The sequence below is a fragment of the Dermacentor variabilis genome, chromosome 1 (genome assembly GCF_050947875.1).
Source record: "Dermacentor variabilis isolate Ectoservices chromosome 1, ASM5094787v1, whole genome shotgun sequence".
Classification (NCBI taxonomy): domain Eukaryota; kingdom Metazoa; phylum Arthropoda; class Arachnida; order Ixodida; family Ixodidae; genus Dermacentor; species Dermacentor variabilis.
In genome coordinates this window covers 57,925,870-57,944,227 of record NC_134568.1, presented here as the reverse complement: position 1 = coordinate 57,944,227, position 18,358 = coordinate 57,925,870, and the positions used below count along the sequence as shown (strand labels likewise).

General features: G+C 45.3%; 1 pseudogene; it reads right to left on the bottom strand.

Moving 5' to 3' along the window:
• Positions 1–1,060: 1,060 nt before the first annotated feature.
• LOC142578140 (uncharacterized) lies at positions 1,061–10,481 on the bottom strand (annotated as a pseudogene).
• Positions 10,482–18,358: the final 7,877 nt, after the last annotated feature.

Sequence of the window (18,358 nt, the reverse complement as noted above, 5' to 3'; positions counted from 1 at the left end):
TAGAGTCTACCTTCTATGGATGTGGCGAAATACCATGTGCGGTGACCTTGTGCCCTAGAAACGCAAGTTCTGGAACATTGAAGAGGCATTTGTGGTTCAGTTTCAGAACTGCGTTCTTGATATTTTGCAGCACGGTCTTCCAAGTTTGAAAGGTGTTCTTCTGCAGTCTTGCCAAAAATGATGACATCATCAATGTAGAACACGCCAGGGCAGCGGTCAAGGATCGTCACCATCTTCTGAAATGCCCCTGGGGCGGAAACCAACCCAAAGCAAACTTTTCCGTTTTAAAAAACGGAAAAGGCCGTCACAAGTGATGAAAGCTGTCAGATTCCTGCTGTCAGGGTGCAAGAGAACCTGATTTTAAGAGGAAGCCAAGTCAAGTTTTGAGAAGTGTGTAGCGCCTACCAAAGCGTGAAGCAGTTCCTCTGTGTGGGGCCACGGGAAACTGTCTGGAACAATAGCTTAGTTCGGCTCTTGAATATCTACACATATCCTGATGCTACCATCTTTCTTGTCAACAACAACAATGGGGGACACCCATTCAGAAGCATCGATGCATTCAATGATGTCAAGGCTCAGCAACCTCTGAATCTCATTTGATACTGGTGACCGGAAAGAATATGGCAGACGGCGAAGCTTCAAAGTTACAGGCTACCCACCTTGCTGCGTCTTGATGCGATGCGTGAACCCCTTAGCAAGACTCAACTTGGGACTGAAAAGTGAACTGAATTCATGTGCCAAGGCAGGTGGAAGATCTTTGCCACGGGGCTGCGCGCTTGACGGTGTGGAAATGGAACAGGATAGCGGGTCAACGATAGTCGGCAGCGGAGCAACGTACGTGTACAAGCACTTGAGAGCAGAACCCTCAATGCGAAGATTCAAGCCTTTAATGCCGTCAACACCGATCAGACAAGTTCCTCGGTGAACATAAAAACGTAGTGACGCTGTGCAGCCTTTGAACCCAATGTCTGCCTGGAAACAACCTAGCATGGAAATCGGCCGTTGAGATTAGTCAAACAGAGTAACATGCGGAGCATGCAGGAGCGGAACGCTCTGAAAATATTGACTCAACTCTTGCTCTGACATGATTGAAACAGACGACCCTGAATCGACAAGGAATGTCACAGTGAAATTCGCTACTTGCATTTGAATATGAATTCCATTAAGCGCGGAACGTTGCACAGTCAAACCTTGCTCAGCACTGCTAGATGACGAAACATCTTCATGAAATTAAACCTCACGAACCCGGCCTTGCATTTGAGTTCGTTTGCGCTTGCATACCCTTTGAAAGTGGCCCTTGCGACCACAAAACGAACAAGTCTTGCCATGCGCTGGGCACTGCGGCGCTGACGCGATGTGGTTTCGCAAGCTGCATCGGAAACAATGTGGTGAACTGCAGCGGCTACTCTGTTCTCGGTTCCATTCAGGAGGTGGTTCCGATGCGGCGCATGTGAGCCGCCCGCACTCCTCGTTAACTTCTGCTGAAAGGTGACTGCCGGCTGTGAATTTCTTTTTTGCGAAGAATGCGAAGATGATTTATGACGCTGCCGCAATGAAATTGCCTCGACCGAAGCGGGAAGTTCCTTTAGCTCTTCAACCGCCTGCTCAAACTGAAGTGCAATTCGAACGGAATTCCGGAATGAAAGTGGAACCCTCGAGCAGTAACCGCTCACGTACGCGAGTGGAAGCTACGCCGACAACGAATTGATCCCGCAGAGTATCATCTTGCGAGGCAAACGAACAATGTGACGCTAGCTCTCGCAGAGCAGCAAGAAAGTCATGAACGGACTCGCCTGTGTTTTGGCTGCGGCGGTGAAAGCGATGACGCTCGATGATAACGTTGCACGACGTCGAAAATTGGTGCCGCAATGCAGCGAGTGCAGAGTCGTATTGCTCAGGAGGGGCCAGGACAGACTTGTCATCGGCGAGTGCTGCGGCACTTGGCGTTGCCGGTGCTGCGGCGCTGGTCCCTGCATGCAGCGTCTGATAAATATGCTGGCCCTCCGCCCCCAAACAATGCAAAAAAATAGCCTTGCGTTGCCCCCACTTGAGTGTGGCGGCTCCGGATAGCAGCAAGTACACGTTGAACATCTGCTCCCACTGCTCCCATGTCAATGACGAGCGTCCGGGTGTCGGAAGGAAAAACGGTGGCGGAGCAAGCCCGGTGAAACTCAAAGTGGGCGGATCCGGATGGTGCAGCGGGGCTGGGGGTATGTTCACGACATCCTCGTCGCCAATGTGGTACTTTCGAAGGTCAAAGTCAGGCTCCAGCCGTCCCGATGTAAAAAGCCGTTTATTCAACATATACAACCATATATATAAAATGAAGAACAGAAGCGCTCCCTGGGGAATAAAGAACTCAAACGAATAACAAAATTGAATACAAAACAGTCCCAGTGTTCCTTTGCGAGAAACAGAAGGTCACTTGGGATGTAGAGGTTGCAGTGGAAGTAGCGGCCAAACGAAGACGCTGCCGAGGTTGATCCCGCAAGCGTTCATTTTGCCGCGCTCCCAACTTTACTGAGGCTGTAGAAGCTTAATTTGGCCCTTCTGCGCCGCTACTACGGCACAATAGAAGGCATCGGCCTATTGCTTGTGGATCATTTAGACTATGTTGACGACATCACGGTTAAGCATGTGGCTGCCAATAAGCAGCAGGCTACACTGCTGCAGTACTTACAGCCAAAGAAATAGATACTTTGTACGAAGTTCATTGATTTGTACAAGCCCTTTACGTGTTTTTTACATGATTTTATTTATCGAATTTGACTACATGGAACTATTTCGCAGGATTCCGGGTTGAGTTCGCTCAAGACCGTCCTGCCATCCCTGTAGAAGCTGTCCAAACTGACCGTCACCTCCCAGATAGTCTGCCCCTCCCTGGCTTCCACCATGGTGGAAGAGTCAAGGACTTGCATTACTCCTTTCTGCCCGAGAAGATGCAGACTGTAGGCTCCAGAGGGGGGTGGCCAGCTGCAGTGGATTTCCAGTTTATGGTAGCCTGCAAAACATGCGTTTCTATTTTGGCACACATGGAACAGGAACCATGAAATAAGACTAACCGTGAAGAAAAACAATCAGTTTTAAATGGCAGCTTTATATGCCTCTTTCTTCCACACTGCAGATGCTTTCTTGCCAAGTAGAACTCTTCGGTTACTGGATATGTGCCATGGGGTGTGTTGCCCATTCTTCGCCAATCCCCCAGAATGGACATGTGCCACAGTGACGCAAGGGGCGTAGAAGCCTTAAATGCATTTACACATCTGTCACATTCCTCCGTGCGTCCAACCCTCATCAATGTATGCTTTGACGCAAAGAGCCAACAGCTACAGGCATTGAGGCTGTGCATGTGTCATTCACTACCACTGCTACTTTGCCAACTTGAACAAGCTTTGCGACATTTAGGTTCACACACGCGATTGGATGAGCAAATTTTCTTTGAAGACAGATGTGTATGTTCACCTTTTCTCTACGACGCTCCTTTCCGTGGTGCCACCAGTCCAGCTCACCTCTGCTATGCTGGCATGCTGTACTACTGAGGTTCACTGTTCTGCCGAACCACTTGCATAGCTGGATGTGACATTTGTAACAACGTACTACGGTTTTGTACCTACGTACTGCATATCGATCTGGACTAGGTACCAGTCGTGACTTAAGGTACTGACCAATGAGAGTCTAAACACGCTTTAATAACCCTTCCTCCCCTCCCAAAAATAGTCGTAGCACGATCCAAACATGGTTCTCACTGTTACGATATGAAATATGCGAAACAGTATGAAAATATCACAGATCAGGCAATATTGCTCTTATCAATATTGCTCATGTCAATATTGTCTCATTGTTTAGCATCTATTACACCATAGCAAAGTATGAGCATAGTGGCAAGTGGTCATACATGGCTCTCAGCCTCCCCCTTCAGAAAGCAGATACAAAGGGAACATGTGTCTTTCATGCATGGCTTACACCATAGCTTCCCAACACAATTTGAACATGCAAATCTTGCTGTGCAGTTGAAATCACCGTACCTAAGACTTGGGAAGAATGAGATTCGATCAAAATAGGAGCAATGTTCCGAAACAAGGTTCAAAAGTCTATTAGTACCAATGACTTTTCTCGTGTTTTAAAGTGCACATACATGCTTAAAAATCAGCTACAGCTCTATGCAGTGATGCATAACACACATAGTGATCGGGGTTTTCCCATTTCAATTTGTGCTGATAGCAAGAAAATTAAATTCTACTTTCTTTTTCATTAATAATAACCAATTGTGAAATAACAGCTCCATCATAAAAGCCTTGCAGTAAATCAATCGGTAGTAATCACTCTTAACCATTAGACTCTTTTTAGTGCCAAAACAAACATTTTTAAACATTCATTATTGACTCACGCCATGTAAACTTTCTGTGATACTTGAAACTAGGCTAGTTGGTGAGGTTCCATGAATCTCACGCAAGCGTAAGAACAGCAACACAAACACAAAGAAACAAGACTGAACACTTATTTTTGTTCCTCCTTATTCCAAATAATTTTTTTTCATCAGTATGCACTACAACATAAATTCATGTTTTTTCGTGTCCATGTCCTTGTTATCACATGTTACTTCACGAATCATGCACGCTGCCAATGTGTCTTTCTAGCATCGCAATCTCTGACATATAAAAATTCCAGTGTACACTCTTATTCCATTTTGGTGTACTGACTGTCCTCCCCTGCCTGTTTTACAAACCATCTGTATGTTGTAAAATAACATAGTGTGACCAGAAGTCACAAGTGACCTGTCTTATATCACTTACATTGCTGGTGGCAGGACCCAAGGGTAGTGACGGGACGGTTACTAAAACGTAAAAAAATATTAGTGACTGCATGAGGACAGGCAAAGAGGTACGTTCCTTTGCCATGGACACCATAACTTCCTCAGATCAAAAGACAACTAAGCTGTTTAATTGCTTTACAAGTTCAGTTCTCATTACTGACTTGCTATGTTACCAACATGAAAAACCCATTTTTTTGTTTAGTTGAATTACCACACTTAGACGCTGAGCGCATCAGTTCATTTCATTTTTATTCCTTAAAGACCCTGTGACGGAGTACTACATAGGGGGTTCCATCTCCATGCACATGGTGAAAGAAACTGTCAATTCATGTTCTTGTCGTAAAAGCTGCTTTTCTCTGCTTAAACACAGATTTAACATCATGGCTTCTCTCGTCAACTTGCGGTAACCGAAACTTTCTTCACGGGCGCTTTTTATCATCTGTACCCACGCAATGGTCTAGGTAAAGTTAGTCCCAATTCTCAGGAAAACTGATGGCACAAATGACTTAAACCACTTTCACACAGCTCCAGAAGCATCAGACTTTATATCCTGGATGAATATTCCACATAACCTCTTCCGAGCTAATTTTGATTCGAGGTAATGTGCATTAGAAACTACAAGGGGGCTCATGAGGATATCCAAAATCAAGCCGTTCATATTATTCACAATCAATCCTACACTGTCTGTTTCTATACACATCACTGTCTATATGTTACCGTAGTACCTTGTAATTTTATAACGAATTCAACAATAATTCCAATTCTGCAAAAAATGTGGAACAGTGCATGCACTCTCGAAGTTAGCGCTCTTTGGGGCTTATCTTCTCCCAAACCAATAAACACCACCTACCTTGCTTGGCTATTCTTGATGTGTGCCCTTTACTTTCAGATCACAAACGTCAAGCGCCTATTAACAAGCGATAGCATTCTTGAAAGGATAGTAAGCACAGTGTTTAAAGAGCGGAAATCCATGTAAGATGGGTGAGGATTATTGCTTGGGGACAAGATAAGTGCCAGAGAATAGTGAATGGAATAATTGGTATCGATTTATAGTTACTAAAGTGTAAAATACGAACGTAAAGGGAAGACACGAAGCAACATGACTATGCACTGATTATCAACTGATGTTTCTTTATTGGAAAGCGCATTTTATATTGATCGAGGCATGTTTGTTTGACAGTGGCATGATAGCGTGTTATTATGGTGAGCATGTGTGAGAAGAAGCTTGGCATCTCTATAAAATGCTTCTTCCACTAAAGAATCAGCCGAGAGTCAGCGCAAAGTCCTGTCGCTTCTTTTCTTCCCTTCATCTTCGTATTTTGCGCTGTAATAATTATGAAGCCCCAGATGGCATAAATATTTTTGATGTACCACCACGGCATCTAAGTCAGAACATATGCCAAGCTCACCATCTTGCTTGACAGCCAGTATCTTTCAAAGCGAATCTGCTGACGGCCATTTGGAGCAACCGGGTTCTGGAGGCAGACTGCTAGTTCTCGATTTCTGGACGTCGGGAAAGTTGCAGCTTGGAGCACTGCTTGGCCCTCCTTGTCAACTGCCGTGAGACTGTTGTTGACCGTGCAGAGCTATGGCCCAAATAAAAAAATATGCGTTGGAGATAGCTGCTTGTGGTTGTGCAGACAGATATGTATGTAAAGGTGCAACTTTATTGATTTCATTTGATTAATTCTACACCTGTGGGCCTGCTGTGCTGATCGATTGCAGATGTTAATAAAAGGAGGGAAAGGGGGATCTGCAAAAAGGTGACACCACACAAGCAAAGCCTCTATCCATGTTTCAAAAATCAATGTGACAATACCTCGAGGCTGATTCGGCTTTAGAGAAAGAAGCCGAATTGTCATCACAACATTAGGACTCTCATTTTCAAACTTGGATTGAGATATTTCTGTCTTGCCAAGTGTCTCACTCAAATGGGTCCTGTCTCTCAGATTCACAGCTCATTTAAGAAACAGCAAACATATTCACCGACAGATTCAGATTTCCCAGACAGATTTCGGTCAAGGATGTTTACATATATTAAACAAGGACACCAAAACGTTAGGCCTGTATTAAGGTGCCCACACCAGAGGACCTGCCTCACAGGCCATATTATCCAACACAGCTAAAGCTCTCTGATGACTGCAGTTCATCCAGTCATGTAACCTGTCTATACATGGTGTGAAGGGCCAAGGTACAACATGTGGAGACTACTCTAGGCATTTTCATGTCAGATGCTAATGATAGAAAGGAAATGTTAATGTTCACTATGCTGTGTTCACAGTGAGCAGGCAACGCCGAGGTTGCCATGCAAGTAGTCCAGCTATGGGAATTTCACTCAGCTTTACAAGTTACCTTTTACTTTGCAATGCTTTCTATGGAACAACCTACTCCACATCACAACTGCAACATGTGGCCATAAGGTTATCAGTGCACCCTTGTGCTTCCAGCATGCATCATACGTCTTGTTGCAAGCTTAAGCAAAAACTCTGGGCTGCGGCCACTGGTCTCAGAAACGTGCCACTTCATTAGTACGGTGCTAAAGAGGTTCCGATCTACGATGCCTCCCATGTTGCATGAGGCCTAATGTTACATTCAATTAATAGATACCGTACCTTTTCTTCTATATGTGACACACTATTTTTTAGTCGCAAATAGAGCAGTGAGACAACTCGCTCTAGCCTTCATAGCATTCACCTGCTATGTGTGAAATGTGCTGTGTTGTGCAAAGAATTCAGTCGTGGTGTGTGCAAGTAGACTAGGTTCACTCTGTAAAACTTAAAATGGCAACAGAAACGTAGTTTGAACCAAACATTAAACCTTTCCAAAACTTACGCTAGTGTGCCGAGCTTGCCAGGCACTGCAGGGATGTCTTGCTGTGCTGCCCTGGCCTTCAGCAGCAGGCAGAACTCTGAGGGACTCATTTGGTGCGCATTTGAAGGCCTTTCCCCGTGCCGCACAAGGCGGCTGCACACCTCTATCCTCCCTCCAACCATTCCGACCATGTAGTCAATCCGAATGATGTCATTTTCTCTGAGAATGGGAAGTGCAGGGACGTGCTCGGGACATTCACCATTCCACATGAGCGTCGCTAACCATATGTCGTGTTCTGCTTCGATGCCGTCTATAAAGGCATCTAAATCTTCTAGGACAGCACTGTCTTTCAACAGTTTGCTGAATGTCCTGATATTCCTTCTGTTGCAATACGTCATAGGACCATGACGTTGGGTTCAACAGTGGATACATGACCCCTAATCTTGGAGTTGGGGAAGAATGAGCCTTTGATGCCGGACAGTTTCCTTCGTGCAGAGAACTCCTTTGGGTCAAGCAGAAGCTCAGCGATGTCGTTGTCAGACAGAAAGAGCGAGAGAGAGAATGAACATTTTTAATGGGTGAATGCAGCTTTGGAGAGGCGTCCTCATTGCAGAATGCCTTGAGCTCGGGCCGCGTCATAGGCCCTCGCAATCAGCCGTTGCTCATCCTCGAGGTTGGAGCTGGCCAAGGCTCTCTCTTAAAGCTTGTCAGTGAGGTAAGGGTTCGGAGGATTTAATGGTGCCGGTCTGCAACCCCCTACTATGTACCTGAGGGACCTGGGTTCTGTGCAGAAGCGGCATTGCGGAGAGAATTGTGTAGGGGCTATGAGGTGATTTCTGGTTGGGTGGGCGATAGAAAAGCTTCGTCTCCGCTGGAAGTGCTCGGGACGTTCACCATTCCACATGAGCGTCGCTAATCATATGTTGTGTTTTGCTTCGATGGCATCTATAAAGGCATCTAAATCTTCTAGGACAGCACTGCCTTTCAACAGCTCGCTGAATGTCCTGATCTTCCTTCTGTTGCAATATGTCACTGTGTCTGGAACTGGGACCATGGCGTTGGGTTACACAGTGGATACAAGACCCCTAATCTTGGAGCTTGGGAAGAATGAGCCTTTGATGCCGGACAGTTTCCTTCGTGCAGAGAACTCCTTTGGGTCAAGCAGAAGCTCAGCGATATCGTTGTCGGATAGAAAAGCTTCGTCTCCGCTGTGGTTGGCCTGGGAAAGTTAAGCATGTTGCGTTTTGTTGACATTGGTGTCCCACCACTTGGCGTAGCTAGTTGGCTTTGGATTTGGTTGGGCATCAAAGAGAACCTTGTCCCGGACGCTAAATGTCATTCAAACTCTTTTCCGCTGAAGCAGGGACTTTCAATAGAAAAGTAGGAACACTCTATTGTCTTCACCGAATAATATAAATGCGTGGCTTGGATTGACAGTTTCCTTCGTGCAGAGAACTCCTTTGGGTCATGCAAAATCTCAGCGATATTGTTGTCGGATAGAAAAGCTTCGTCTCCGCTGTCGTTGGCCTGGGAAAGTTAAGCACGTTGCGTTTTGTTGACATTGGTGGCCCACCACTTGGCGTAGCTAGTCGGCTTTGGATTTGGTTGGGCATCAAAGAGAACCTTGTCCCGGACGCTAAATGTCATTCAAACTCTTTTCCGGCTGAAGCAGGGACTTTCAATAGAAAAGTAGGAACACTCTATTGTCTTCACCGAATAATATAAATGCGTGGCTTGGATTGACAGTTTCCTTCGTGCAGAGAACTCCTTTGAGTCATGCAGAAGCTCAGCGATATCGTTGTCGGATAGAAAAGCTTCGTCTCCGCTGTCGTTGGCCTGGGAAAGTTGAGCACTTTGCGATTTGATGACATTGGTGGCCCACCACTTGGCGTAGCTAGTCGGCTTTGGATTTGGTTGGGCATCAAAGAGAACCTTGTCCCGGACGCTAAATGTCATTCAAACTCTTTTCCGGCTGAAGCAGGGACTTTCAATAGAAAAGTAGGAACACTCTATTGTCTTCACCGAATAATATAAATGCGTGGCTTGGATTGACAGTTTCCTTCGTGCAGAGAACTCCTTTGAGTCATGCAGAAGCTCAGCAATATCGTTGTCGGATAGAAAAGCTTCGTCTCCGCTGTCGTTGGCCTGGGAAAGTTGAGCACTTTGCGATTTGATGACATTGGTGGCCCACCACTTGGCGTAGCTAGTCGACTTTGGATTCGGTTGGGCATCAAAGAGAACCTTGTCCCCGAGGCTAAATATGTTATTCAAACTCTTTTCTGGCTGAAGCAGGGACTTGCCAATGTTATCAATAGAAAAGTAGGCACACACTATATTGTCTTCACCGAATAATATAAATGCGTGGCTTGGATTGACGGCTTGGATTGAGCCAGGAAGTCCACTTCCGATGCCATCACTACCTGGTTGGTACGCTGCCTGCTTTGTTGCGGGGCTGGTCGTATGTGCAATTTTTCTTAGAAGTTCTATATGAGTGGCCTGATACGTAGCTCTGTGGCTTGGTGGACCTTTTACTGCATCTAATATGACTACATTGCCTAGCTTGAACCACAACTTTGTTAGGTCATGGTGCCTACTTTTCTTGAAGAATCTCTTGTCAAAAGAAACACTAGCCCGAAGTGGATGTACCAAATTGACAAAACCATAAAGCATTAACAACTTTGAGATGGTGCCTGTGACATTACAGAGCTGAATGGGTCCGTAAGTCACGTCGAGATGTTTCTTGTCAGCCGGACTGTGGCTCTTTGCTTCACTGTTTCTGGTAGATGCGAGAGGTTGTGTGGATGTGTAAACTCTGTTGTCCGAACCGACAACAATCTTGCTGGGAAAATGTCTCGCCACCAACCGTATGGTTTCAGTTTTTGCACCGAACCGGCCCCGGATTGATGGTGGAAGTTGTGATAGGATGCCTTGGAGCCTGGAGAGAGGCACGCCTTTGTCGGCTGTCATGGCATCGTTAAGGTGCTCCAACGTATTGCCCAGCAGTGTCATCATCCTGCGTGGACTTAGCAGCTGGCAGGAGGTTTCAGGTGTGCACTGCAGCAGGAAGAATTGTTTACAATCATGCAACCAATGCCAACAAAAAAGAACATGCATCGAGAAGATCAACTAGGCAGTATATTCCTTAAAAGTTTCATTACCTTCAGCTGTAGCTATCACAGTCAGAATAATTTATTCGTGGTCGCTGAGCCTTAAAGGGAAGCTGAAAGGTTTTCCAGAAAAAATGAGTGAACATCTGTACATAATGGTTTTCAACCCTCCGTATACGAATATCGTATCGAAATTGAGCGAAAGAAAGCGCAAATATATTTTATTTCGACGAAAAGTGCAGCAGCGGACACGCCCAGCTCGCGCATCTCGTTTCCGCCCGTGATTGGTCGGGCGCCTCGTGACGTCAACACTAGTGTTCGTCTGAACCGACCGCTGCCGCTACACATGAAGCGCGACGCCAGGTAGTTTGGTGCTGTTTTTCTGAGACGGTAACGGAAAATTTAGAGAGACTGCGTTTTTCTGAGGAGTTCGGCGTTACTCCCTACACGTACGAGCCGATTGCGAAGAGCCGGCCTCTCGAAGAAGCAAAGGATGCTGGTGCGAGCAGTGCTTTCGACGTGAACGAAAGCAAAGTCTTGGGATCTCCTCGTGTTGGAAATGCTCTTTGGTGAGTATGTTTTTTGCAAAGCGATCTAGTGATCTCGCCGATCTTTCGCCGATCTAGTGAGCTCGTTTCCGGTCAAACAACTGTAGTGTCGTGTTCCTGCATGCCTCATTGTGGAACGTAATCGGGGATGCGATCGTCGGCATTTGTGCGCTGTCCAAAGCTGTCAGCAATCTACAAAGACTGTTTAAACGCGTGAAAAGCTTCCCGGTTCATGCAGTACGTGTAGTGACCATCTGTGCGCCATCCGCACAATACTCGTAACCGAAGTCGTAAAGGCGGCAAATTCCGTCGGCTACGTGAGACGGTCGGTTTCTCGCTGTGCGCCGGCTTTCCAGCACATGCAAACTCTACATTTGCACTGCGTTATGGTAGCTGCATGCAGGCTGTTTTACAACACACGTGCAAATAGCAAATTCGCGGCGCTTTGCGACGAAACCTGCGTCAAGGGCGGAAGATAAACATGCACCTTCCGTTCAGCATGCTGACACGAAGGAGCTCGCAGTACATCAAAATCCAGGTTTGGGCGAGTTCGTGTATTCATAAGGCCTTCCAACACCAGTTATCATCAGTCAGTCCACACTCGTGCCGTCTTTGTTTTCGTTGCTCCGATCTTTTCGCGCTGCGTTTAGAAAGCCTGCTAGTGGCAAGTAGTCCTCTCTCATTCTGTGGCCATATACAGCAACTGCGCAGGCCGAATTGCAGGGCTGGCCGTATACTACCACTCTACATACACGCAGATGCACCAACAAAGGAATGCGGGGTCGATCGAAGCAGATTACGATGGCACGCACGCAGAAACAAGCACGGTCAGGCACGGACGTGGAGGCTGCGAAGGAATGGAACACTAGTGTTGACGTCACAACAGCGCGGTTTCCGGTCTCCGCTCGCATCGTCAGCATCAGCAGCAGCGCGCGGCATTCGACGGGGGGCGGAGCTACAGCACAATTTTAACCGACGATTATGTCGCTCCTAATTAAAAAAAAGAACTCCCAAATTTTACCTACATGGTTTATAAGGTTCCCGCATCCGTATCTGAGCGTCTTATTGAATTCGACAGACTCTTCAGCTTCCCTTTATAGAGGTACTGTAAGAGCTTATCTCATAGTTCTTGTTTATTTATTTATTTTTTTTTTTGCCTTATTGGTACTAGTTAGTGGCCACAATTGTAGCCCCATATGAGGCATAAATTTCTCAGATTTAAAAGAAAGCATAAATTACACAAACTTTTAATGCAATTAACTTAAAGTGCAACCTAAGTGGAACACTGCTTCTCGCCACAGACTGTGTTTACGACGGTTCCTTCCCATACGAAAATGAGGGAATGTGGTCATGTGATCTCACTCATTTACAGGCGGGTGTGGAGATCAAAGCAGCAATTGATCACCTCATCAAAAGCGCTATATGATAATAGAGGAGCTAAAAGAGGAGCTAATAGAGGAGAGAAGATCGCGGTGCGTTCCGGGACAAGCAACAGCAGATGACTGGCCCATGCTCACCGCGTCGTATTTCGAGAAGCGCAAAGTAAAAGCAGAAACAATGACAGATGCGCTGCTCATCCAGCTTTCGGTGACACAGTCACTGTGTGACTCGCAACAATTGTATACCAGGCTGACCAATAAGTGTGTCAGCAGTATGTGACCCTCTTCCTCCCCTTATTTTTGTGACCATGCAAAGGAACCCTTGTAACTGCCCCCTACGCCTAGAAGCCAAGCTGCATTTGGCGACAGCTAGGATGGCTAGTTAGATAGGATGGATGATGACAATCTTGTGTCAAATAAACTTGGATGACTGACTGATTGATCTTTGTGTCTCATCATTCCTATGCTCTAGTTTTTTTTCTTTTCTCCTGCATTAGGCGCATGTATTGAACTGGTTGCATCAGAAAAGTACATAGTTAACTAATGATTTGTCATATGTTGAAGAAAATCTAGCACCATCCTGTTGCTACGTGGCCAGAAATTATCGTATAAAGCAATAAAATACTAATGTTATAAACTCTCAGAAGGCCAATTATAGCGCTTCAAACAGATTTTTCATTCATTACTTCCTGTCGTTACAAGTTTGAAAACAATTGAAAGCAAAATGCAGAGCGTAGTAGTCGCAATTTGTTGTTTTATTAAAGGAGGGCCAAAGAGGGAATGAAAATGCCGGAGACATAGCAACTTCCTCACTTTTCTCCGAATACTTCAGGTATCTGGTGACTACGAAAAAAATGCAGTGCAAAGAAATGGAAAGGCAAGTTAAGATAGTAGCAATATTGTAAAAAAAGGGAAATAACTACAGAGACAGTACAAAAACGTAATAAACAATGAAAATGCCAAAAATGTTTGAGATTATTGCCGGCTTGAAAAGAAGCAGAAAAAATCTATGTGTATGGTACTTTTTGCAATGGGTGAGCATACAGGATGCCACTTCTTTAAATTAGACAAAATTTTTAGAAACCACCTGTGGCAACAGCATACTTCTAGTTATTGAGCTGCGTTGCTTGCGGTGAACATTACGTGTACGAAACACTGAGATGCATAAATGACCAATTAAAAACCGTCACCACTTTTGAACGAATTACATTACGGCAAATTGCAATTTACGAATGGTAGCGCGATTGCAAGGCATATCCGCTAGGAAATAATTCTGAGGATATGGCACTGGTTTAGATACATGTGCCATCGCACTTGCAGTAAAAATGCACTGCTGTCCCACTTACCTCAAAGAAAATGCCACCTATGCATTGAAGCACAAAAATAAATGGGACGCTCATGTATTTCGTTGCATTCTTTAGGGAATTTATATCTCGACACTGGCCGAAAATTTGTTCCTAGTGGATACGCTTTGGAAACTCACTTGCTACAATTCGTAAATTGAAATACGTGCCCTGAAGTAATTAGATAAAAACCTAATTAGTGAAATTTGCTTAACTGATCACTCATTTTGACTTCTCGTGCAAGTAATTTTTCAGAGAAAGTAATTTCTCTAAGTAGTCTATCTCAAGGAATAGAATTACGTTATCTGCCACAGTTGATTAGAAAAAATTCTGTACATCATAAAAAACATGTACCCGGTAGTCTGTACCAGGAATTCAACGTACAGCATAAAAAGTTCACCAGCATTCGATCTGTCCAAAGTACCCTATATTTACTTCATTTTAAAGCACACTTTTCTCAGAAAAATTAGCAAGAAGGTGTGCGTTCAAATCTAGCACAAACAAAAACTGCAATGCGTAATGTCCAAATCTCAAAGCTTACCTCAAACAGTGTTAAGCCCACCTCAAACAGCCTTGACCAAGGGTGCCTGTGATAAAGATGAAATAAAAGTTATTTTCTTGAGTGCAAACAAATCAAAATAATTCTCTCTTACCATGAAAATATATTGTGAGGGAACAATATAAGGGTATTACAGTTTGTGCTTTTTTTAGTATATGAAAATCTGTGTGCCCATTACGATCAAGAGCACAATGCATATTCTGTGTCAGTCTGAAAACTTAAGGTGCACATCATAATCGAAGGCTCGTTATAATCAAGTAAACATGCAAATTTTTCTCTCAACTATAGGTACTTAGGGCACTGCAATGATCAAAGCAAATTCACAATAAATAAATCCATTTAACACACAGACATATGCACACATACGGGAGCCACAGAGAGGAGAAATACAAAACGACCACGCAGGAAGGACCTGATGGCAAATTAGACGAGACGACACTTCTGCTACAAATTGGGGTATGTCCGAAGAAAGTGAACCAAAGGTCGACTGCAGGAAGTTGGAAGCTTTCACACGGCGAAACTATATCTACATAACTTCACAAAGAAATACATCTCAACCAGGTACTTCTGCTATGATCCTAACTGAATCCAATGGGAATTAGGCAAGATAATTTCATAAAAGCCATTCAAGTTCCAATTATAGTTGCCCTACTATATAATGCATGCATACATGCGTTTTTTCTTTTTGATTCGAAAGCACTGAATGACCCATTGAGTGAAAACAGCCGGCGTCTGTCATCTGGACAAGCGAAAACATTTGGGGTGCGCTTCAGTTCGAAGAGTGGAATGCAATAACATTCAAAGATCCCCGGCTGCTTGTCGCGCTTCCCAGCAACCACAGCTTTCTTGCAGATGCGTGAACGGAAGTACCATCTGGATGTTATTATTGCAAGAAACCAGGCGGGCCGCACCGTTCTATGAGTAATAGAAACGCTGGAAATGGGGTTTGTGTTTGAGGTTACGCATAATAGAATTATTTTGGTTGTGGTATGTAATGATTTTTCTCGAAATGACGACAGACGCCAACGCCGAATTTTTTCCGACACAGGGCCTTTAACGCGATATTGCGTAAGAACGGCACCTAAATTTCTATTGGCAAAGACACCACATCACGAGCGCACCTCGACGGAGCAGAGCGGGCAGGGGAACACCTGCTGCCGCATTAGCGCGCCGGGTGTTGCGTGAGGGGAAAGGGCACCGCCGGGACCACAAGTCACCCTTGCTCTCGGAAGCCTTTGTTATCTGCGTGTTCATTCTCCACGCAGGCTATTCGCAACTTTCACGGCCTATAGGGGGGCACCACCTTAAATCCAACGTGGCTGTCCGAAAGATTAAGAACTAGAGCAGGCAGTGCCGTCCTGCGGTCATCTTGCTCAGTGACATGTTTCGCGTAGTCGAGTTCAAATGTCTCCTCAGTTTACGTGCCCGCAGTCGTCAGCCTGCGTAATAGCTCACATTGGGCGAGCAGAACGCAGCATTCGAAGCCTACTTGAAGGCGAGAAGTCCTAAACGCTGGTCATCTTGTGTGCACGTCAACGTCCGTGACTGTTGAAGGCCTTTGCATGCAAACTTCGCGGCTTCGAAGCAAACCACACGAGCTGTGGTTTCAGTTTTACCGCGACGGTGCTATAAAGACAAGTGACCGTGCTTTTTCTTTGCTATTCTATTAATTCGACCTCTTTGAACTGGTACCATGACCTGAACTTGGATCGCGCTGTTGCGCGATCCAAGTTCTTTACGTCGACGGCATGAAAAGCAGCCTCAGAGCAGCGGTCCGTGAGCGAAAATTTCTTGTCTAGTTATCCCTGCCTGTGTTCACAAAGCTGGATGTTGAACACAAGAAGCAAACAAAAACCCATATATGACCGGTTTTGCGAGCTAATATGATAACCGTTCACCCTTGTACTTTATTTATTGCGCTTTATGCGTGCTGTGCAATCTACAGTCTTGTGGTAGTTTTACAGCCTGCGTATGTTTTACCGCGTCTTGCCTACAGACAGATCAAGCGATACATAGCCTATATTTATCGGTCCGCGGCAATGCTCGCTTCATTCTTCCAGTTAACTTTATCTAAACATATACATGCAAATCAGTTGAGGGTTCGCTACTCGAACACTGCACAGTAGTTTAACGTTTGTTGGACTAGGATTTGTTACCTTACGAGTGCAGTCATGTGCACCTGTGCACACGTTGCAGCCGCGCATCGAAGTGGAAGACGAAGACAAGTACGAGTTCTAGGTCCCTCTACGCCTGCATCACTTTGCTTCGATGCACAAATGAGAAACTCATCTCACTGTTCGAAAATGGTGGAAAGTCAAGCCGGCGTTGCAGAGCACGAACGCATGAGCGAGAACAAGAAATTTTGAAGCAGGTACAAGGCTTCACAGAAAATGTTTGCGCTCCAACATAGCCGCAAAGGCATGAGTGGCAAGAACACAAGCATCAATCATCGTACAACACATTTAAGTTAGGATTGCGCATGATTTCTTTCTCTGCACCTAATATAGTGCTATGCCTGCGTCTTTATAGCGGTACGTCTATTCGAGATTTCAACTGCTCGGAATCGTCACTCATCTGTCATATTCCAAAAAAAGTCCTCCGGCATGAAGTGTGCACTGCAAACCTTGCTTCTGCGATAGCTTTGCCGATCCGCAGCTTAATAATCAATTTCTTCCTCATGGACGCAGCCAGTGGGAATGAGTGAGGGCTCACATCACCTACCGCATAACTTTTGCATTGCAGCACGCAGAAAATACGGTTACTTCTATGTTTGCTCATTCTATGTTAAGCGTCCTTCAGGATCCCACGGGAGCTTCGAACGCGTTAAAACCAACCAAAAATGAAGGAAAAGCGTAGAGAACACCAATATGTTACGCGAACAGGCGGCAGAAAGCAGTGAGTATAATCTTTCGATTGTTTCAGGCCGCTGCCGCACGACGGTGCCACCGTCTGTGAAAGTTGCGAATCGCCTGCGTTGTAACCGTGCCTCGGCATGGCCTCAGTCTATGAGGCCAAATCAAAACTCACCAAGCGTCCCTATTACATTCTACGGCAGTCGGGCAAGTTAGCATTACGTCACGGATCAAAGTGCACCGGCCTTGTGCAAGCTAGGAGGCGTTGGCCAAGCGACTCAACGCGCTCGCTTGACCGCAAGGAGTTCATAAGTTGAAAGACTGCTCAGCGGCGTTCAATTGGACATGAATGCTTTCGCATTCACATCTCCGTCAGAAGTGCTTAGGTGGCCCCGATGGGATTTGTTTTTGTTTTTTTTCCCCAGAAGATATGCATGTAAATTTTAAGTGACCAGTAACGCCAGAAGACGACAACGATGAAGTGCGCACTTGCTTTTGAAAGGCGAACGACTATCGCAATAAAAAAAATAAAGAAAAGAAAAAAAGTGCGTGCGCGAATTAATAGGCACTGGCACTTTTGGCACTCCTCAACTACTTACTATATGTTAATATTTTCCTGCTTCCTTGAGTTTGATATATCGTCGGCAGTTAACCACGGCTGTAGAGACGCGCGACAGACACATACGTTCGATAGGTGTTGCGTCTGTTTAAATTCCACCCCAGTCACATATGCGGCACTTTCGAGCGCGTTCAAATTTCTCGATAGCAATGGCTCGAGTTTGCGAGGAGGACATATCGAGACAGATATGGAATACCGATCGTGCTCGATCGCAATGGCGCACAATCCAGCATCAAGAAAGAAAATACACTGTCTGAGGCTCCATTTTTTTTTTTTTTTGTCGCATACGCAAAAGGGTCGGGAGAATAGAGAAAGAAGCTCTTGAGA